The sequence below is a fragment of the Desmodus rotundus genome, chromosome 1, assembly GCF_022682495.2.
Source record: "Desmodus rotundus isolate HL8 chromosome 1, HLdesRot8A.1, whole genome shotgun sequence".
In the NCBI taxonomy this organism is placed as follows: Eukaryota; Metazoa; Chordata; class Mammalia; order Chiroptera; family Phyllostomidae; genus Desmodus; species Desmodus rotundus.
Window position 1 is genome coordinate 135,728,667 of NC_071387.1, and position 17,644 is coordinate 135,746,310.

The following is a 17,644-nucleotide window of genomic DNA, read 5'->3' on the forward strand; positions in this document are numbered from 1 at the left end:
AGGAAATCACTGTTCACATTGCTTTGTTTTTTCTATATTGTACAAGAAATAACTGGACTTTTGAATTTTGTCATTTTTGGCTTTTGGTTACAAAAAAGAAAACATGAAAATTCTGTCTGTGGAGGATAGGCCGGGATTATATTTAGCTCTTGAACCAAATGAAAAATATTTTGAAAACTATAAGTCAGAGTATTTATCAGGCTCATTATATGAACTATAAGAACTGACATTTATTAATATTTATTTACATTACTGAACAAAGCTTTAATTTACAAGTTGAGCTTTAGTATTAATGGGCAAGTTTTGAGTCAAGTGAGGTCTGACACTCTTTTCTGTAGTGAGGGGGGATCGTTTTCTCTGTGCATGCATCATTGTTCATGCATCATTATGAATTATGCTGAGGTTATGAGCTGGGTACTATCTCCTTTTCTAGAACTGTGGGGAATTTTATAGTCATAAATTGTGATGATTGTCTGGGAACAGGTTATAGCAGGTAAGACAAAACACCAAATAAGACCTTTAACAAGACTGGAATTCTTTCAAGTCTCAAGCAAGGGCCAGAGCTGGCTAGGCCTTGAATAGTGTCATGGGCAGAAGGTTAATTTAAAGAGACTCTGAAGGGCAAGAACAGGAGAATCAGACATCTAATTAAAAACAAAATAGTGCAAAAAAACATGTTTTCCAGGAGAAGTGAATATGATGGGGAGACCCAGGAAGATGATTCTGAAAAGGAGCATTTAGATTTGACAAGAGGAAGTTACCAGTTTTTACTCTGTAGGGGTATTGAGGTTGAAAAAAAAAAAAGAATCTGTAGTCCAAAAGCAGGTCAAAATATATACTTTCTATTTTTATTATGACTTTTTACTTTATTTTTTTCTATTATGCTAAGCATTTTCTTTTTTATTGCATTTTTTCCATTACCAATTATCCTGCTTATATCCTCCTTCCCCCTTTAATCACCACACTGCTGTTCATGTCTATGTGTCCTTTTTCCTTTTTGCTTGATTCCTCTACCCACTAACCAACCGCCCTACCTCAGGGCTGTCTGTCTGCTCTCTACCTATGACTCTATCTCTATTTCGCTTGTTTGTTTAGTTTGTTCATTAGGTTCCACATATGAGTGAAGTGGAAGCCTATACCGCGACCATGGATAGGAAGAACTGACATCATTAAAATGTCCATACTACCTAAAGCAATGTACAGATTCAATGCAATTTCTATCAAGATAACCAATGATATATTTAACATAACTAGAACAAATACTTCAAAAATTTATATGGAACCACAAAAGGCCCTGAATAGGAACACAGATCTTGAGAAAGAAGAACAAAGTTGGAGGAATCACACTACCTAATATCAAACTATACTGTAAGGCTATAGCAATCAAAATAGCAGGTACTGGCATAAAAACAGACACATAGATCAATAAACTGAATAGAGAGCCCAGAAATAAACCCACACCTTTATACTCAATTAATATTTGACAGAGGCAGCAAGCACATACAATGAACTAAAGGCAGTTTATTCAATAAATTGTGTTGTGAAAATTGGACAGATACATGCTTAAAAATGAAACTAGACTACTTTCTTACACCACACACAAGAATAAATTCAAAGTCAATTAAAAGCTTAAATGTTAGACCTGAAACCATTAAATTTGTAGAAGAAACTGTACACAATAAAATCTCAGATATTGCTCATGGCAATATTTTATCTGATATATCTCCTCAGGCAAGGGAAACAAAAAATGGGACTACGTCAAATTTAAAAGGTTTTGCATGGCAAAGGAAACCATTAACAAAATAAAAAAACAACCTACTAAGTGGGATAACATATTCACCAATACATCTGATAATGGCTTAAGATCCACATTTTATAAAAGAACTTATAAAGCTCAATACCAGAAAAACATACAATCCAGTTAAAACATGGGCACAGGACCTGAATAGACACTTCTCCAAAGAGGACATACAGATGACCAGTAGACATATGAAAAGATGCTCAATGTCACTAATCATTAGAGAGATGCAAATTAAAGCCACAATGAGATATCATCTTGCACCTGTCAGAGTAGCTATCATCAAAAAATCGACAAACAAGTGCTGGCAAGGATGTGGAAAAAGGGAAGCCCTTAAGCCCTGTTGGTGGGAATGCAGATTGGTGCAGCCACCATGGAAATCAGTATGGAGATACCTTAAATGTTCATTGCAACATTATTTACAGTTGCCAAGATATGAGAGCAGGCTAAGTGTCCATCAGTAGATGAGTGGATAAAACAACTATGGGGAATTTACACAATGGAATACTACTTGGATGTAAAAAAGAAGAAACTTTTACCCTTTGTGACAGCACGGATGGACCTGGAGAACATTAGGCTAAGTTGTGGGGGGGCTCCACCCTCAGAGTGCCCCCATTTGCTGTGGTTGAGAATAAGTCACCAAGACATGATCTGCTGGGGGAGGAAAGACAGCCCATCTCTCAAAGGAGAAGGACCTTGAGCCTGTTCCTTACTGGGCTTTTATTGTGTTTAATTTGCACAGGAATACAGGTAAAGCTCATCAATCATTGCAAGGAAGTAATGATCAAACAATAGATAACATTCAAAGAACTCTGAGGGCTTATTCTGAGTCAGGGTAAGTTAGCTAAAGGGCTATAAGACTTTGTGAAACAAACTCATTTTATGCTTGGGCCCTTGTCAGAAAATTGAGGGCGTTCTTAGCAAAGCAGTTTTCACAAGATTTTATGCATTCTTTCTTAGGCCTGACTGCCCCGGGGAAATGCCCATTCCTGCCCACGGCTGCACCACCCTTCTGGCATTGTTTCAGGTTTAAGTCGGGTGGGAGGAGTAAGGCAGCCAAGAGATTAGGAGACTTTTTACAGACAGAATGAGGACTCAGGCAATGTCAAAGCTGAGGGGTGAGGGTTCATTACCCCCTTTTTCTATAGTCCCCCAAGTCTTTCCCTGACGGGCCCATCATTACCGTGCCTGTCTTAGGTCATCCTTCCCTTGGGGAATCTTACCCATCATTGGCTAACCAGTCATCTGCCCAGGGCCAAGCAGGGTGAAGTAGAGGGGGCAGAGGTGGCGCTCCTGCTGGGAAGATAAGCTTTGTCTCCTTAGTGGCTTATGGTCCCAAGGTCTCTCACTCAGCCTTAGCCATGGGAGGTTACAGCTTCTGAAACCAGGGTGGTTCCCAACACTAAGTGAAATAAGCCAGCCATAGAAAGAGAAAATACAGTTCTTAGTATAACTTAAGAAACACATAATCATTCCCCCCGCCCCTTTTTTATTTCTTCTCCTTTTGGCCAGAAGGGGAACATGCTGAGCTTTGTTTTAGCTTCTGTAATTGCTGTGGTTCTGGTACAGTCCTATCACTTAGTGACCTTTCTATTCCTGTCCATAGATGTTCTTCCTGGATCTCCCCTACTTTGCAGCTGAAAATAATACTTTTTCTATGAAATTATTGCAACAGAAAGAACACACTCTTTGACAACATATTTTTATTGTCTTTAAAAAAAAATACTAGGTTCAAAGAAGCAGACTAATGAGGTATGCAAATCAAACTCATATGTTAAAAAAATAGCTTTTGTAGTTTTAATAAGTCAATACCTGATGCTGAGTACAGCCCCTCAGACAAAAGTAGAAGGGTATGAAAACTTCATGCAAAATGACACAGTGACTGGGAAACACCTGTGGGTAGAATTACACTTGGCTCATTTAATATTTCATGAATATCCCTATTTTTAGTTACCTTTCTTGATTTTCACAGATACTGCTAAACCAATATTATACTTGGCTATAAATATGCCATGTTTTCAACTTATGACATAGGCTTTATCCTGCCTTCTCCAGGACTCAACCTTTTGGATTTCTCTCTCAGTCCATTTCTGCTCATTGATTCCCAGCACAGATTTTACAAGTATGGAAGTACAAGCCCTTGGTTTTGTTTTACGACTGTAACTCTGCTTGGCATAGGTGTGATGTGGCACGTAAGCTGCTCTCCATAATGTCAGTCAAGGCTGATGAATATGCACAAGGGCGACTTGTTTCCACTTCTTGCACTGCAGTCATTTCCAACAATCATAAGTTTTCTCAGTGATTGAAGGTGGAGTCAGAACCTTCTTGATCCAAGGTGGCAGAGGAGTAAGTGAAAGCTATACTAATTTCCTCCCAGGACCAATCTGGACTTACAACTAATTGTAGAGAAATTATCTTGAATAACCACCTGAACACTATCTGGAGAGAAGCCTTACACCCACAGACAGAAAAAACAAAACAAAACAAAAAACACTTCAGCAAAATGTGACTGGTAGAAAATACAAAGCAGCCGCCAAAATGGGAAGACAAAGAAATAGACCCCAAATGAAAGAATGAGAGAATTTTCCAGAAGAACTAGATGAGATGGAAGTAAGCAATTTATCAGATAGTTTAGAGTAATGATTATAAAGATACTCAACAGCATGAAAAAAGACATAGAAACTACAAATAAGGACCAGTCAGAAAGAATGCAATATCTGGGATAAATAACAATGGTGGAAGGGATAAACAGTAGGTTAGATGAAGCAGAGGACCAGAGATGAAGAGAACCAAAACAGTGTTTTGGAAGACAAGGTAGAAAAAAGCAGAGCAGCAAAGAGGAAAAAGAATTAAAAAATATAAGGTGAGCTTAAGAAACATCTTGGACGACATGAAGTGTAACCACATCTGCATCATGGGGACACCAGAAAGAGAAGGGAGTCAGCAAGGGCTTGAGAACCTATCTGAGGAAATAACTGAAAATGTACCTAATCTGATGAAGGAAAAAGCCGTACAAGTCCAGGAAGCTCAGAGTCCCAAACAAGTTGGAACCAAAATGGCCTACACTGAGACACATCGTAATTAAAATGATAAGGCTTAAAGATGAGAATCCTAAAAGCCACAAAAGAGAAGCAGGTAGTTACCTACAAGGGAACACCAATTAGGCTGTCATCAGATTACTCATCAGAAACATTTCAGGCCAGAAGGGAGTGACATGAAATACTCAAGGTGATGAAAAAGTGAGGACATACAACCAAGGCTACTTTATTCACCAAGACTATCATTTAAAATTGAAGGAGAAATAAGAAGCTTCCCAGACAAGAAAAAGCTAAAGGAATTTAACATCCAACCAGTACTGCAACAAATGTTAAAGGGTTTGCTTAAGAAGAAGAAAGAGTAAGAAAAAAAAAAAAAAACCCAGAGGCAAAAAGTCTAAAAATAAAATGGCACTACATATGTATCTATCAAGAATCCTTCTCAACACAGCATTTCATGGTGCACTGCCAAACAAAAGAGATTGATAACTACATTAAAGCCTGACTTATATTCATGGCTCTAAAGTACACAGGAATTGAGAAATTTTCTTGTTTTCCATCAAAGTCACTTCAGATAATTTGTTTCTTCTTTCCTTCTCTAAATAGTAGAGTTTGACCTAAACTATGTATGTGATTATGTTGCTTTTCTTCTGTCCATATGTGGGGGCTATATGTAAATGTTTAGATAATAACTTTCCAGTTCAGAGAAAAGTTTAAATCAACACTAAAAAAATGAATAATTAACACTGTTATTGAGTGGTTAGTAATTGCTTTTAAGTTTCAATTTTTCAAAGTAATAAAAATAACTTAAAATTCACTTTCCTGAAAGCTATAAAAAATTTATACCTGGGTGGGTGACACCTGTCAGTTTTCAGATGAGCTATTTATTATATGCAGATAGAACTTAACACACGTGTAGCTTTAGACGTCTACCAAAGACGTTTCCTATCAACACTGAAAATCAGAGATAATAAAGAATAATGTTAAGGAAATTCAACAAAAGTAGTTTTGCTCTCAGTTATTGCTTATTGTCTTCTAAATGAGGCCTCTCTTGATATTTTTTGGAAATTTTCCATTGCCCCTCAGCACAGCTGGTTTCCTCATGTGCTCTAATGCCAACCCAGTGGCACAGTCTCTCTTACACCTCCCTGTATTTCTTCTCACATATATTTCACTGATTTATTATGTGTATTTACTGAAGAATCTCTGGCACTTAGAACTATACCTGGCACATAATTGGTGCTCAATAAATATTTGTTGAGTAAATTGATGTATCATTTTAAAAAAGGCAATTGGACAATTCTGAAGAATAGGGAGGAGCAATAGGCACCCAGATATTTGTAAATTGCATATTTATTACTACATGGGTACCTGCATATTTATACAGGTTCATTTATTTATTCATTCAATCCACAAACACTTAATGCGTCCCTCCTGGGTATCTGCCCCCAGTAAGATATGATTCTTGATCTCAAGGATTTTGAAGATTAATAGAAGCTGTAATGCACTTTGATATATGCTATGATAGAGATACACACAGGTTATATAATATATCTAGATATCCTCAGAGTTTTCAGCAGGGGTTCTATGACAGACTTTGGTTTAATTTTTAATTCTTGTGCCATGTAGCACTTTACACAAAAGAAATAGTTGTATATATGTACTTTTATGTAACTATTATTTATATACGTGGACCTTTACATACACTAAGTGCATGTGCATTTATACTAAATACATACCCATGTATATGTGTATGCATATATAAGTGAATTTGTTTTCAAAGGGATGTGAAGAGAATTATTATGAGTTATTAAAAGAATTTAGAGAATGAGTTTTCTATTTTGATAAACAGTTTAAAATTATATATTAATAGGACATTATTTTAATTTTTTCAGTTAAAAATTTTATTTCCATTTCTTTTTCATATGAGTATATGTGATACTTGAAAATACCAAAATCAAAAAATGATTATAGTTAATGTGTAGAAAAATTATAATATTTGGTATAAAATTGGAGCTAAGAATTTCTTTAATAATTGTATAATCAGAAGTATCTTTTCATTTTTTTAAAATATAACTTCTAAGCTGCAAAGTCTATCTAATTTAAAAGTATGGAATTCAGAGTTGGGAGAAATCTTAGAAGAAAGTATCTTGAGACTTTATTTTACAAATGAGAAAGCTGAGGTTCTGAGGTTGTAATTAACTTGATGTAATTCTTAAGGGAAAAAAAAAACAACCCAAAACAAAACTAAGAATTATAACCCCAAAAGCCCAGCATTCTGCTTTGCAGTTGGGGTCTTTCTAGTACATTTCCTTACAACTGATTTACTTTGATGCACCCTCTACTTTCTCTGAACCTCTGTAAGGAATTTTCGTGTTAGATGTATTGTTTTTATGGGATACATACAAACAGAGTAGTAGTAGTTGAACATGCCATCGAGGATGCAATTATCTTGGATAACTTCTTCTTGGAAAACATTTTTCTAATGGAATCCAAATTTTTAAAAAGTAAGTCCCTTAATTTTAAATCAGCAAACTACATATTCTTGGGTGAATATGTTTCTAGGAAGATCTGAAAGGCATAAAACTACTGATTTCATCCCAAATTAATTTGAGATTTTTTTTTCTCAGAAAAAAAAAAAACAACAACCACATTTGAGTCACTAGTCAGTGACTCAGGCTTTTGCAGGCTTTCGAGGTGTTCTTTTTATATAGATTATAAAGTGGAAGCAAGGGAACGCCTGTTGGATTCACAAACAATTAGGAAGGAAAGGCTGAAGCCTAGGGGGCTGAGACTGCTGACCCTTTTCATTATAGTAAAATTAACATAACATACAGCATTGAAGTAAGTTAGAAGGTTCTTAGTTCATTTTATCTGTTGATTATGATAGTGATGAATTAGATTCCTATTATCTTTTGAAAAGGTATTTGATCATGCTCCAAACCATGATAAGGGAAGAGAAATGTTCCTATTACCTGGTGTTCAGAATTGCTAAAATGTAGCAGAGACCCAACCTGACCTTGGAGGTTTTGAAATGTGCTTGCAGCTGCTTTAATTTACCATGTATCAAGTGCCATTGAATATAAGGAAATGTGGTGCAATTACTCATTGGCTGTCACTGGCTTATTTTTAGCACGTTAAGCTTGGGTGCATCCCTGGCTTCAGACACTCCCGTTTGTTTCTTTTCCATATTGTCAAGAGCCTGACAATGGCTTGCCTGTGCGTTATTAGCCTTGTGCTTTTCCTTCTCTTAGATAACAAAGGTCAAATATTCTCCTAGACTAGTGAAGTATTTTGAAATCAATAAAGTTGAATTCAAGTAGCTCTGAAGGTCACATTTATAAGTAAAGGTTTAGTGTTTCCTTTGCCCGAAAGATTGCGAACACCTGGAATTTTTTTTCTTATCATTAAATACCATTGGCCCATACAAACAAGAGTTTGCCTTTTAAGTTCTCTAATAAAATGACAGAAATAATTGTATAATAACAGACATCTTGGAGACATGACGCTTGGATCATGTTGACAGTCCATGGGTAAATCAGAAAGAAAGCTCTGCTTTTTGTTTGTTATATATATTTTTTTAGTTATAGAAAATGCAAAGCCTTACCGGTAAGCACTTGTTAAATAAGAGTTCATGAAATGAGGTTTTTGATGGTTGATAATCATTCATATATAGAATATGAAAAAATTTTATATTTGCCATTTAAAAAGTCAAGTTTCACTTAAGATGGCACATTTAGTTGTATGCATGTTTGGCTTGTGTTTTTTCTGTAAACGATTGACTGTTTAAAAACAAACCAGTATTTTATAAGTCCCCTGGCCCTTTTTAAACTGGCATTTATTGTAAAAAAAAAAAAAAAAGTGAGAACAATTGGGTTCTATTCCTTTTTGTTTGTTAGTTAGTTTGTTTAATGTTTGATACTAGAAGTTTTTCCAAGGAGATTTTCCACTGAAATTAGTGTGAATATTCATGAAAGTCTCTGCCTTGGTATATTACAGATGGGTGTTATAAACTTTGTCTGGGAAAACAGAATGTGTCTGTGAATTTTACTTGAGAAGTATAGAATCTGAAACATCTGCAGAACCATTTCCTTCATGTAAAAAAAACTATTAGCTGAGAATGGAAAGATGTGAAATTGGAAGATATAAATTATGAACAATTATAAATTTTTAAGAAGTCACTAAATCCCATGTTCTTTGTGAAATATAAGAGAAATATACACTTTTGGTACTTTAGAGGTCTTATATAGAAATGTGGATACAATAAGCATAAATAAAACATTTTAAACATAGCTGCCACTTTATTTGAATACTATTTATTAGGGTACTATACCCTAAAAGTATATAATTAGTTAAGATAAATCACCTTGGTAGGTTGTTACTACCAATAAGAACAACTCACATAAACTCTGTTCATAACATATTCATAACTTTTTTTAAAACACTTTTTTATACAGTTCACTTAAAAATTATTTCACCTATTTCTCATGAAAGGTTAATAAAAGCTGGTTATTATGAACCTTTAAAACAGTTTTGATCATAGTAAAATAAACATAAAACTTTACAATTTTAACCATCTTTAAGTAGACAGTTCAGTGGTTGTTCAAAGAATGTTTATAAGTATGTTGGAGGTAGTATGGTGAAGTCGGTGTGAGCACAGGAAACAAGAACAGAGCTTGGAAGGAAAATATTTCTGCACTCCCAGGTTCCAGAAAGGGAGTCACCAACTGCCATGCAGGGGCACAGGGGAAAGTCCCAGTGTGGTCAGGAGGCAGAAGACAGGAGTGAGGAGAGAGCTTAGGCCATGGTCTTTGTTGGGATTTCTGAAGAAAATGAAAGGCAGGTAACATAGATTCTTTGCTTGACCAAACTTTAGTCAGACTCCTGAAATTTCTCATAGGCTCTTCTGTGCACTTTCTTTAAACTCCAGTTTTAGCAAGAACCCTGCCAACTTAATTTAGCAAGAATCTCGAATCCTCATCTCAACACTCTCAATATTTAATTGGGTTCTTTATTCTCCTCTATCCCTCAGGTGATTTCTGATTACTTTGCCTTGTGTTAAGCAAGAATCCTACTGGGTGGGTTTAGGCAAACCCCGCCTCCTCCTCCAATGACCCCCATCCCAGCCTGGGATGTTTCCTCTAAGTAATTTTTCATTCACTGACTCCCCGCACCCCTGTTCCTTGCCTACAAATTACCACTTTCCCATGCTGTATTGGGAGTTAAGAACAATCTCTTTTCCCCAATGTAAATTCCCATTGCAGTGGTCCCTACACCTATTGTGATGGTCTTGAATCAGTACTTATTTATGGTACTTTAACAAGCATTGTTAAATCATTGAATAATTCTTCCTTTAATGCAGAACAGAGTATACAGTCAGGATTGGCTACTTGGAATAATTTTAACAGACTTTGGGATGTAGGGATGGGCTCTAGTTGTCCGGCCCCTGGCCCTGGGGTGACTGAGGCAGTTCTTGTTGGTGATATTGCCTTCTGCAGTGTCTGAGCCGGACCGAACGTGGCTGGTCAGTTTGCATGCGGAAGACACGCCCCCAGTGGTGCCCTTTGTTACCCCTAAGAATGTGTTAGTCCTGGGAAGAGAAGGTTCTCTCCAGTCAAAAAGCCCCAAATGTCAGAGCATTCGATACAGAAAATAAGATAATTAGTGTAATTGGTCCCGTTATGAATCGATGCCTAATAGATAAATGTAGGATCTAACAGAAACAGCACAGTGGCATTAAACACATTCACAATGTTGTGCAACCAGCACAGCCGTCCATCTCCACAACTTTTAATCTTTCCAAACTGAAATTCAATATCCATTAAACAATAAATTCTTACTTTCCACTCCCTCAGCTCCTGGCAACCACCATTCTACTTTGTCAGGGGGATCATGCACCTGTCCTTTCTTGGCTGGCTTACTTAGCCTGCTATCTTCAAGGTTCATCCATTTCCTTCTTTTTAAAAGGTTGTACGTATATAACACCTGTAGTTTATCCATTCATCTGTAGGACACTTGGGTTGCTCCTACCTTTTGGCTAGTGTGAATAATGCTGCTATGAACATGGGCATGCAAATATTTCCTTGAGACCCTACTTTCAGTTCTTCTGGTATATTCCCCGAAATGGAATTGCTAGATCCTATGGTAATTTTATGTTTTTTTTTTGTGTGTGTGAAACCACTATATTGTTTTCCACAGCAGCTACACCGTTTTATATTCCCATCAGCAATGCACAAGGACAAGGATTCCAATTTTTCTATATCCTTGCCAAACACTTATTTTCTATTCTTTTCCCTTTTTAAAAATAACTAAAAACATGGAAAAGAAAGTGAAGGGAGAATGTAAGTGGATAAAAGGACCACAAAGATGGAGCCCTGAGGTACTCCAACATTAAAAATAATTCTTGATAAATAGGAGAAATCAGCTAAGGATACTGAAAACAAGTGATTGTTGGAGTAGCAGAAAAATTCAGAGAATATTTTATTCTAAGAGCTAAGAGGCAGAAGTGACTGACAGTTTCAAATGTTGAGAAGTCAGATAAGATGGAGACTAAGAACTAATCACTGGGTTTAACACTGATGAGGTAATTGGTGACTTTAAGAGAGGCTCCTCTTCCATGGTGGAGGTTAAATCCAGAATGCAGGGAGAAGAAGAATTGAAAACAGTAACTACAGACAACTCTTTCAAGGTATTTTGCTGTAAAAAGGAGCAAAAAAGTATTGGGAGCTAATCGGGGAAATGGTGCCAACAGAATTAAAGATTAAAGGAATTACAGCATATTTGTATCTTAATGGGAAAGGTTCAGTAGAGAGAGGGTAATAACAAAATATGTTCCTTTCTGAGAATTTTTCATAATGAATTAGACTAATTGAGCCTCTTGAAAAATGGGATCACTAAAGTTTTGATTTAAGAAAGGAAATTTTACCTGGAAAATTACCCTATAACAATAACAATCTTTTCCACCATAGGACTTTTGAATGACATCAAGATCAATATAATATATGTCAAAATATTCTGTGTATGAGTTGATGTTCTTGAAGCCTCAGGATAACAAATGGTGAAATAGAGCACTTTCTATAGTGATTTTTTTTTTCAGTAATCCTTGACTTACTGCATCATCAAGATTAAACTAATTTCTCTTTTAAAATTTCAATTGTCTTTTCTGAAAATGCTTTGATACTTCTTTACTCATAATTCCTTCAAATTTCAACACTATGACAAGCAGTCTTCTTGAAATTATTAGACTCTTTTCTCGATGAAAACATCTTCATGTGAGCTTAATTATTGTGAAAAGAGACAATGTGGTTCTGAAATCATTTCTTGCTTCAAAGTTGTATTTGCTATATTCATACATTGGTGCAATAGGATGATTTTCCGATTCATAAGTTCACTTATCATATTTTTTAAAAAACATTTTCATTTTAATTTCAGATCAGCATAAAACTTGCAAGTGTAATATAAAGAATTCCCATAAATCTATCACCCAAATGTTCATTTTTTAACATATTTGCTTTCTTTTAGTCTCTTCTTTCATTAAATGGACCAAACTAAAATATGAAAGAGAATTAAATAGTATAATTAAAATCAATTTAATAAAAATATATAATTGTTGGCCCTCAAAATAGTTATATAATGTCTGAGCTATTTATTCAAATTGATCTTATATTAAATCACATGACAACCGTAAGTATCCCAAATTGAAAATCTTTGATTAAATTTATGTGAAACTAGAAAGCAGTAAATGAATTTTAAAAAGCAATGCTTCTTTTTTATTAACTTGTCAAAGAGAAAACCAAAACTACATTTGCATATTACTTAGAAAGATTATGAAAACTTTTTATATTAACACCAATAAGCATAATAACATAGAAAGAGGAGATTAAAACAGAGAAAACCAGAAATTAATGAAGTAGAAAATAGAACTCTAGAATCTATCAATAAACAACAGTACAGATTTTGAGGGGGAAAAAACAAAACAGGTAAATCACTGTATGGTAAAACCAATAAAAATAGAAAGCATATCTGTACAATATTAACAATGAAAATTAGATAAAAATCACAATTGCCAAGAAGATAAAAAAAAATATAGGCTAACTATGTCAGCTACTTTCTTTGAAAATCTTATTAATGAATTCAATTTTCAGGACTAAGTGACCATTAAAATTGAAAAATAGAAATTAAATAATGATAAACAATAAAAGGAATAAGCAAACACAAGTGATTAAGTGTTTATTACTTAGTATTTTCAGACTCCAGTAGTAGAAGTATCTATTTTTAGGAGCAATTTAGAAATACATTTTAAAACCCTTACATAAATGCATACTCTTTAACCTAGTAATTTCACTTTAGCAATTCTCAGGAAATAATTTAATAAATTTCTAAGATGGCTTCACATGAGTGGTTTTATATAGTTATTTTATGCAGTTTTGTGATTTTTTTTCCCCCATAAGAACAGTTTATCCAATGATAGGGGGTTAAAGAGTTCACTGTACATCCGTAACTGAATTCTATGCAATCATTAAAAATATGTGGGCCTAAATTTATAGATGTGAAAATGTGTGCGTGATGATTCCCCTCCCTTTCATTTGCCCTCTGTATCTTCCACTCTATCTTGGCCAACAACCCTTTACTTGACCCTTTTCCAGCTCAGAAACTCCTTGCCCCATCAGATACCTGTCCTCTCCCCCGTTCTCCCACACAGCTGTCCTTACATATGGTCATACTACCATTGACGGTTTGTGTCCATTCATTTTTGAAGGTCTAATTGAATATTTTCTCACTAGTTTTATTATAATGCTTTCTGTGTCTATTATAATGTTTTGTTTGCTTTTGTTTAATTATTCTAGTTGCTTTGTCTGTTTTTGTGTGGTGATTTGGGGGGATTTGAAGTCTTGTTTGTTTATTTTGGTAGCTCTTTGCTAGCAGCTAGAAATCCTTGACCATGAACCCCACAGGGGTTCGGTATCACCCTGCCACATTTCTCTAGTAGTCTTGCCTTCCCATGCTTTAAGATCAACATTTCTCGTGTTCTCTTATCCCAAATGTATTCTGGTTCTTCCTCGCTATACTTTCAGATGATAAAGTGGCTTTATTCTTAAATGAAAAATGTGATCAGATGTGAAATCCCTCATTTTATCACTAACAACCTACATTTCCACCCCATTCCTCTTATTCTTTCTTCATACAGTGAGGGATTTGTCCTTTCTTTCAAAGGTTAATTTCTTCAAGTTTGTGCTATTCTCTCAAGGATCATTTCTTCCTTGCTTATATCATTTTTCTCCTTAATCAGCAGCCATTCCTACTTCAGTAGATCATGTTATTGTATTTTCACATAAACACACACACACACACACACACACACAATCGCCTTTTTCACATACACCCCACTCACCCTCCCACTACTCAAGTCTGCTTGCTTTATAGCCACTTTACAAAAGCATGGCTGATATTCTGTGGTCACATTCTAACTTCCTACTCTCACTCTTGCTCACTACGGTGTTTTTACCACCCACTGTTCCAATCTTGTCAAGATCATCAGTGTTCTCTTGGCTGTTGTGCTCCACATCTCACATGGATAGTTTACCAACTTCATTGCATTTCACTCCTCAACGCACTTGACACAGCTGACATTCTGTACTTAAATATTTTCTCATTTTGCCCACATGATGTTGTAATCTTCTGGTTTCCTTTCCATCACTAGCAACTCCTTCTAAGTATATATTTCTTGTAAACTTTCTCTGCCCAGTCTCTAAATTTTGGCATACCTCATGGTTTGGACATTCCTTCATTCTCCTCCTCCTTCTGTGCTTGCTTTTTCAATGATCTCATTCACTCACCCAGATTTACATATCAAACTATATGATCATAAATTCCAAATCTGTATTTCAAATCCAAACCTCTGAGCTCCAGATTTGGATCTCAACTTGGATATCCCAGAGACATTGCAAATTTAATATATCAAAATATAAACGTATTTCTTAATGTCTTAAAACAGTATTACCATCTACCCAGTCCTTCAAGCCAGATACTTAGGGACCATCTTCAAGGCTTCCTTGTCCTTGTCCTTGCCCAATACTTTAAGTCCTGTCAACTCTACCTCAGAGATCTATCTTAGATCTTTCTGCTTCTCTGCACATCCACTGCCAACTTTGTAGCCATGATCTTTCTCTTAGGTACCACAGCCTTCTAACTGGTCTTCCTCTTTCAACACTTGCTTTCTTTTACTTCATTCCATCCCTGCAACTAGTCTAATATCCTTGAAAGTTAAATCAGGTAATATCCCTTGAGGAAAGTAAGTCAATACGTCTCTCTAACCATCTTATAATATTCAGCCCTTTTCCTGTGACATACCTGGTCTTGCATAATTTGGTCTCTGGCTATCATTTAAGTCACCTTATGCCATTCTCCCTGTTGCTCACTGGGTTATAGCCATTCTTATTCAGCTCAGCAACCATACCTAGGAATGGCTGGATTTGAGCCATAACTCCAATGACTACTAGTGGTGTGATCTTGGGCATCACCTCTCTGTTTCCTCATTAAGAAAGTACAAATAATAATGGCGCATGGATAGTACTCAGAGCACCTGGTGCACGAAAATATTCAGGAAGTAATTAGTCTTACATTTACTGTTATTATTTACTCTCTCAGGGACTCTGTCAGTTAGCATTTAATCAGAAACAGGATTAGGAGGAGATAACTACATTAAGAGATTTATTGCAGGGAATTAGCTTATGTGATTGTGGGGCTGTCTAGGCAAGTACTATATGAGGTCTGTGAGCAGGCAGTCATAAAGGGTGGGCTGGAACTCTCAGGCAGTTAAAGCTTCAGTCCACAAGTAGGATTTCTTCTTCCAGAAGACTTCAGTTCTGCTCTTAAGAGTTTTGAAATAATTGAATCAGATCTACCAAGATTTTAAAGGATAATATCCTTTACCTAAAGTTAACTAATTATGAATGTATTTTGTTGATGTGATTCACATTCATAGCAACTGAATAACTGGGCACAGCTGCGTATAGCCTTGCCCAGCTGATACATCACACTGACCATCACAGGGACTTTGAACTTGCTAGTCTCTGTCTGGGAATGCTCCATATTAGTCTTTCTAAGATTAAGTTTTCTCCCATCCTGAATGTCAGTTGAAATGTTGCTCTTTCAGGAGAATACACAAGTAGTGCTCCATGTGTAATTCTGTATCTCAGACCTTTATTTTCTTTATTACATTTTCTATAATGCATTGCTATTTTGTCATTGTTTTTTTCTTTATTTTATTGTTGATATTTTTACAGATGTCCTTTCTCTCTTGTCTTTCTGCTTTGATGCTGATTTGTTTCGTCTTCTGCTGGAAAGGGCCATCAAGGCCAAGCCATATTATTATTATTTATTCCAAGTGCTAGCATGGAACCTAAGACATAGTAGTTACTGAATGCATATTTTCTGAATAAATGTAAGAACTAATATGAAGTGGAAAAATTAAGAAGAGAGGTTGGGGATGTGTGTGTGCATGTATGCAAATGTGAATACTACACATGAAAAGATAGAAGACTTTTTTTATGTGTGGTGAGACTATTAGTAACTTTTATTTACTTTTATTCTTACATATTTACATTATTTTTCTACAGTAAGCATGGGTTACTTACGGGTTTTTGTTTGTTTGTTTGTTTTTAGTATAGTACTTGTAAAAATATCCATGCTAACGAAACAGCCAGTGGAGTATAGACTCCTGTTCAGGAGAGACCATTTCTTTCTGCTCGTGCCATCAGTCTGAAATGGCTCTGAAGGAGGGACTGGTTGTGAATGTCAGGAGCTAAAAGCCTTTGTGGCTAAAGACTCTGAGGAAAGGTGTGCTCAATGGAGGCTTACAAAATTGCAGAGCTGTTTGTAGCATTTCGTACAGAGAAATGATGGAGTGATGGCCTAGGCGCCAGTGTTAGTTTTTATTTTCTTCGTGATAGACCTTGCAGCAAAAAATGCCTATCAAGAGTTTATTTGTGAAATAACAGAGAAAACCTGGCCAGAAGGGTGGTGTGTTTCAATGTCACCCAGGCTTTGGGTTCTTCTGTCTACACAAAAGTGGGAAGACCTGAATGTGTTCGACTGAGACACATACTTGTGTTCCAGCGGTCATCATAGTAAAGTAACTACAGAAAAGGAGGACAAGGAGACACAGAATGTGTACATGTTGAGGATAATACTGGATTGCAAGTTCTTCCCTAGAGAATGAGAGGGTTCCTAATTCTCCTGTCCCTTCCTAACACTCTACCCTGAAATTCTCATTATTGTGCTTACAGGAGACCCTTCTTAAGGCACACATATATTAATTACCTGGGCAGGATAAGAGAAAAAGGATGTTGAGAAAAAGGACGTTGTGCAAACATGTGTTAAATAATTAGAAACTTAGCTAGGCTCTTCAGAGAAGCAGAGCCTTCACTGACATGTTTTCTAAGACACATGGTTGTTACAGACCTTGCTGGAGTCTGGGCTACTGAGGCCGGTTTGTATCGAACTTCAGAGAGGAAGAGAGAGGTTAGGCAGCTGAGCAGGAAAACCCACAGTGCTTTAGTCAAACTTTGATGGAATAATTTTTAAAATAGCTTTATTGAGAGATAATTTTCTTACCATAAAGTCACCCATTTAAAGTATACAGTTCAATGCTTTTTGGTATATTTAGAAAGTTTGATAGCCTTCACCATAGCCATTTTTTTTTTTTTTTACAAAGAGGCTTCCATAACTATATGCATTTAAGCCCATTTTTGTTAAGTTTTTAAATAGTTGAGGTATTCTCCTTTAGGACCTAGTATAGAAATGAGGCTAT

General features: G+C 35.9%; 1 pseudogene; it reads left to right on the plus strand.

Annotated features, from left to right (window-relative positions):
- Positions 1-4,688: 4,688 nt before the first annotated feature.
- LOC128780184 (large ribosomal subunit protein eL19-like) overlaps positions 4,689-17,644 on the plus strand; it is a 72,859-nt pseudogene continuing 59,903 nt past the window's right edge.